The following is a 6000-nucleotide window of genomic DNA, read 5'->3' on the forward strand; positions in this document are numbered from 1 at the left end:
TTAAACTTGTTTGTGAAGGAGTGTTTGCAATGCAGTGTTCAGTCATACTATTTTTCTTCCACTACTGACCAAATTCGACACTTTAAATTGTTCACAGGAGAACCAGTTATTCAACTTATAAAGCAATAGCTTAAAACATCATCCATCCATCTATCCTCCATCCTTCCCTCCCTCTAAATGTTTACACCAACTTACCAAGTAAGGCACGCTGGGTGTATGTGGGTGGCTCATCATCATCTTCTTTAAAAATATATATATATATTTTGTTGTTTTTTTACAGAGAGGAAGGGAGAGGGATTGAAATCTAGAAACATCGATCAGCTGCCTCTTGCACACCCCCGACTGGGGATGTGCCCTCAACCACTGTACATTCCCTTGACCATAATCGAACCCGGGACCTTTCAGTCCACAGACCGAAGCTCTATCCACTGAGCCAAACCAGTTTTGGCTCATCCTCTTCTTGTGGCACTTGCCTTTCCCCACATGTCCATATATTACACTATGGTTGTCTTTACAAGCCAAAACATCTAGATCTTCCTCGTTCTTCCAAATGGCAGTGCAGTATTTGACGAAACGGAATGGATGCATCATAACTTATTCAAGGAGTTTCCTTTTTTAAAAAATGCAGCAAAAGTTACCAGTTCTTCTAATTAAATTAGAGTCAGAGTAGACGTTTGCTGGTAATATTTGATTTATGTGAGTTATTTAAAGAATTCCACAAGCCCTAGGGGTTCTTGTGTGTATGGATTAGATATGGCACGTACCATTTTTCAAATAGAAAATCTGAAGTGAACAGCACCCCAAAAGGACAACATTCTTTCTGTCTTCACAGGCCCACAAACAGGGACAAGACAAAGCATTCTCTGGGCCGCCCTACACTCTTCTGCGGCTTGGGCTGGCCTGGAAGGCCGTTCTCTGTAAGGGGGAATCTGCTTTGGCTGGTTCCATTGCCCTTCAGTTCTGCATCCTCTTGCTCCCTAACTGCTCTCCCTGGTCACTGTGGGAGCATATCTCCCCCAGGCTCTCAGAGCCAGCCGGCTTCCTGGGTATGTTTAGTGTCCTGAAGGTCCAAGGAAGCCTGCCCACCTGGGCATCTTCCATTGAGACAGATTTTGTTATTTTATTGTGAGTAGGACTGGAGCCATTCTTCCAGAAGTTTTGGTAAAAGACATGGTCCAATTTAAGAGAATATTCGTTCCTTGCTTTTTTGACCACCCTGAACACCTTGATGACTTGGTCTGCCTGAACCTGATGACTCTGATTTACTTTATTTTTCCTAAGTGCACCAGAAATTTCAAATTCATTTATTCAAGTCTATGTAAACATTATTATGTAAAAGTGATTGGAAGGTGGCTTCTCATGTAATAAAGAGCAATATATCTTGACTTTATTTTCAGTCCCAAAGTTGAAATGAATGAGAAGTGTTTTTAACAAAATGGATTTATTAGGAAATCCAATGCAGGCCTTGCCGAGAGGGAAATGTGATGTATGTCATCTGTTTAGGAATCTACCAGAGTCACTTTTGTGATTTGAGAAATACAGCCTTTCTGAGATATAGAGAACTGATCTTACCTTTTGGTTTATTTTAGTGGGAGAGGGTTTTTTGTTGTTTTGTTTTGTTTAAAACCCAGGTGAAGTCTGATACTTTTGTCTGAAGTGCAGTTGGCCTTATTTTGTTTGACATCATTAGACAGCACAGTGCAACCCTATACAGCATGGCTCCCGTGCCTTAAAAAAATTAAAGTGGGTCAGTGAGAAGATAAAAATTTAATTTCTTTTAAATAGTGGAACTTGAGAAAACTATAAAGTGCTTACCTCAGTGGAGATATTTCCATGGATGTGTAGCTAAGTAATTTAGAAAAAGATTGCTTTATTACTAAATGTAAAGTGATATCCCCATCAAGATATACACATGAAGGAAGGTGTCTGTGTAGAAAACAATAAAAAATTATAAAACAAGCCCCGTAGACAATAATCAGTAAAAACAGAATGTGGAAAGGCAAGCAGATGGAGTTAATCTTAGTCCTGGTAGAGAGTGGAGACAATTTGAGAATTAGGCGCTCTCAGAAAAACCCTGCTCAGACTAAGGTGGCCTGCTTGAAGACATTTCTCTTAGGATTATCTTACAGCACTTATGCCACCTGCCCACTGTCTCTAAAGAACTTTGACTCACACTTTTGGTTCAGCTCGCACCATGTCCATTTATCTTCCTGAGCCATTTGCATTTCACAGTGGTGATGCAATCAGTTATAGACTCAGTTAATTTGAAGGAGATGCAGCCTAAGTACTGTGAGTCATGAAATGTTTTTATTACTTTTTTAGATTCTCATTTCCCTTGGTCATGGTCCTGTGAGAGATTTAAGTGGTAATATAATTTTGATTTCTTTTCTTTTCTTTTCTGTATTCCTTACTCAAGAGGAGGAATTAGTAAATTCTGATGTTTTTAAGAAATCAGTGGTTTGCTTAGTATTAACCTGACATTATTCTCATTTCTTTCAAGTTATGTTATTTATTGATTAAAAAAACACACAGATATTAATGTAGAGAGAATGGAGATTTTTGATTATCAGTTGCTTAATGTTTATATTAATGTGTACTAAACAATTTTCATTGTCCCCACACCCTCTAAAATTCTGACATTTAAAAAATATGTTTTTATTGATTTCAGAGAGAGGAAGGGAGAAGAGGAGAGAGAGATAGAAACATCAATGATGAGAGAAAATCATTGACTAGCTGCCTCCAGCACACGCCTCCCTCCTTCCCCTCCCATCCAGCCTGCAATCTGGGCATGTGCCGTCAGGAAATCAAACTCTGACCTCCTGGCTCACAGGTCCAAGCTCAACCACTGGCTTTATAAGGCACCACTATATAATTAAAATTAGTAGACCCCTCAGTACTGGCCAAACTCATGTTTTGGTGGAACTTCAGGATAATGTTGACTTCTAGGGAACAGAAGAGGTTTGAGTAGCAATTCTGTTTTTAGAGATAGAACCAGAGTTGGGATTTAATTTTCCCCTGAAGTTCTGCTTTAAAGATTTGCCTCAGGCTTGTTCTGCCCTTAACCCCGGGTCATTCCAGAATTATTACTTTTTCCCTGCTTAGGATTCAGAAAGGCGAGAAGGGCCAACTTGGTCTGTCTCACAGCATAACTATTTTTAACCTCATCTTTTTTTTACCTTCCATGTAAAATTCCTTTTTTCTCTTATCCTAACACCTGTGCAGAGATAGGACAAGGAAAGCGAACGTGGAGATGAATTCAAGGGCAGCACTAAAGTCCTTCGTCTGCCCTTAGCCATGAGATTTTTTTTTTTTTCATGAAATTATAAGTTCATACGAACCACTCAGCTTTCCACCTTTAATGGAGAAACCAGTCTTCAGTGGCGTGATCAGTCAATTCGGTTTGTATTATGCATCCTGTCTCAATATTTCTCTTCTCTTAGCTTCTCCCCAGCCCCAGAGATCAGTCTCTCTGCATGTGTCAAACTTCCCTTTCTCTCCTCATATTTCACTCTCCTAGGATCTGTAAACTGTCCAAGTTCTCATAGCTCACTTAAAAATGGATTGCTTCCAGAGGGACCAGTGCCGACTTCTCATTAATCTATCAGTTTCGCATCCACAGGCTTGCACCGCGAGGTGGGAGAGGGGAGGAAAAGAGGGAGGCCTCACGTGCAGGAAAGGGAGGCCCTGCCTCTGCTCTGTGGCAGGATTGTTACCTAAGGTTTGCTCTCTCCAAGGTGAATTCTGGGCCGGGTGGTATGGGGATGCATGGGCTGGAGTCCAGAGGAGTGAGTGGGGAGTTTGGCTAGGACCCTGGGATTCAGCTTGGTGGGTGAGGAAGAATATGTAAATTATCTGAATTCCCAGGCATTTCAGCCCTAGAGGAAGAGGATTAGGGGAATCCAAGAGTTTTGACCTTACTGTGTGGCTGAATTATAACTAGAGCCTGTTTTAACTAGCACAGCTTGAGCTTCATACTTGAAGCAAGGCTTAAATCAAAATGCTCTCCACTCTTCTCCTACTCTGGTGGGAAATTTATTAAATGTGAAAGTCTAATCTGAAAGCAAACATAGCTTTAAATAAAACTATGCCGTGTCATTTAATAGTGTTTACAACTAAGTGACGAGTGTCTGGGCCTAATAACACAGATAGGATAAGGAATCCGCGGCCCTCCTTCCCAATCTGGACCTGTCTGGAAGCGTTTATTTGGACTAAGTTTTCCAGTCTGCAAGTCTGTGTCATTGTTTAGATTCTGCCTGAATAAACAGGCAGAATGATAAACTTCCTCTTCAGGTGAGGTTTATATCTTTTGAACCAGACCATAGCCTCTAAGCAATGGCTTTCCGGTCCGGAGGCTGTGTAATCAGTCTTGCAAATATCTAAAGGAGGCCCTACTATGTTCCCAAGCTAGTCCTGTGTGCTTGAAGGCACAGTGGTGATGGGGATTGTATACAGCCCCTTATGTGGTCATTTTGAGAAAATGAATCTGACACTCGTGAAATAAGATGCTCATTTAGGAAAACCCTAACGTAAATATAGTCAAATGTCATGATGTCAAATCTCAAGTTCCCTTCAAGCAGATATTACCCACTTAGTAATCAGCTAGAGGAAAAGTGAGTGTTGGCTTTAGTTATTGGGGAACAGTTGGATTATGTAAATAGGACATAAATAGGTGATCTGGAGAATATGCTCAACTTTGGGTGCCAGATTTTAAGAGTAACTTAAAAAAAAATAGCAAAGCACTTTCCACCCATCCCCCCAACCTTGGGCAAAGGCTTGAGCCTGCTGTCCAAAACCCATGTCTTAGTTTCCCCAGATGCTGTGTAGATACAATCATTTTCTCCTTGCACACGACATGAATACTAATTAGGCAGCCCCGAGTTACAGGGTTTTATTGGATGGTGAAGGGTCTCAAAACCAGGACCCGTGAAAAATAGTTGATGGACAGCAGCAACTGTTTTTTGGAGCTGAGAAGATTAAGGGCCATTTTGGTACAGAAGAAGTTGATGTGTTACAGATCATTCTTGGGTGCAATACTGGACCTGTTGGGTGGATGGACCAGACTAGTAGGCATACAAGACTAAGAATTCCAAATTCAAATAAAAATTGTCTTATTGAAATGTTTGACAGAGCTCTCTTTTTTTCAGAGAGGTGAATTCCTCATCCTGGAAAGTGTGAAGGAGAAGTGGGGTGTCAGTAATGCCGGCCGTGTGGAGAGAGTGGCAGGGTTGGACTGAGTGGGCTCCAAGGTTCTTTTCCATCTCGTCTCTCTATCACCTAGACAAGAAAAAATACAGTGGCTTCCTAGGCAGATAAACTACAGCAGGGAAAGCATATTTGGGGACCGATGTCTTTGTGTCCAGAGTGCTGAGAAATGACCAAAACATGAGATGGATGATGAGAACTTTACATATTCTGATAGGCAATGGGAACCATCTTACTTCCTGTCCAGGGGCAGGATATGATAAAACCAGTGTTTGAGGAAGTTTGCTTTATTTCCTGGCTTGACAGGTACAGGAGACAGAGATAGAGGATAGATAAATAGATAGATAATAGGGAGATAGATGATAGATAAATGATAGATAGATAGCTAAGTAGGTAGTATAGGTTCCAGGTAGTGAGATTAACCTTCCCCAGTGTTCTGACTGGTGCGGGGAATGGAAACAGGAAAAGGGGAAAAATCAGAATTGAATGGAAGGACTAATATGGAAATATTCTGAAATAGGATTCTCTAAATTCAGAATTAAAAGATTTGTGATTACTCTAGTAGACCATAATAAAGTATTTACATTTTGGTCTAACCCTCAGCTGACCAGTGACCCAGACAAGTCATTAACATTCCTCATATTTGAATTTCTTAGTTGTGTCATCTCAGCAAAAGAGAACGTTTATAAAACATTCTGAGTCCTGGATGAAAGGTACCTTGGTATATTAGCATCATTCTGTAATTATTTTGATTGTGGTTATTGTTCTCCATTAACAACGATGACCTACCGTTATATT

The sequence above is a fragment of the Pipistrellus kuhlii genome, unplaced genomic scaffold (assembly GCF_014108245.1).
Source record: "Pipistrellus kuhlii isolate mPipKuh1 unplaced genomic scaffold, mPipKuh1.p scaffold_m20_p_2, whole genome shotgun sequence".
Taxonomy (NCBI): domain Eukaryota; kingdom Metazoa; phylum Chordata; class Mammalia; order Chiroptera; family Vespertilionidae; genus Pipistrellus; species Pipistrellus kuhlii.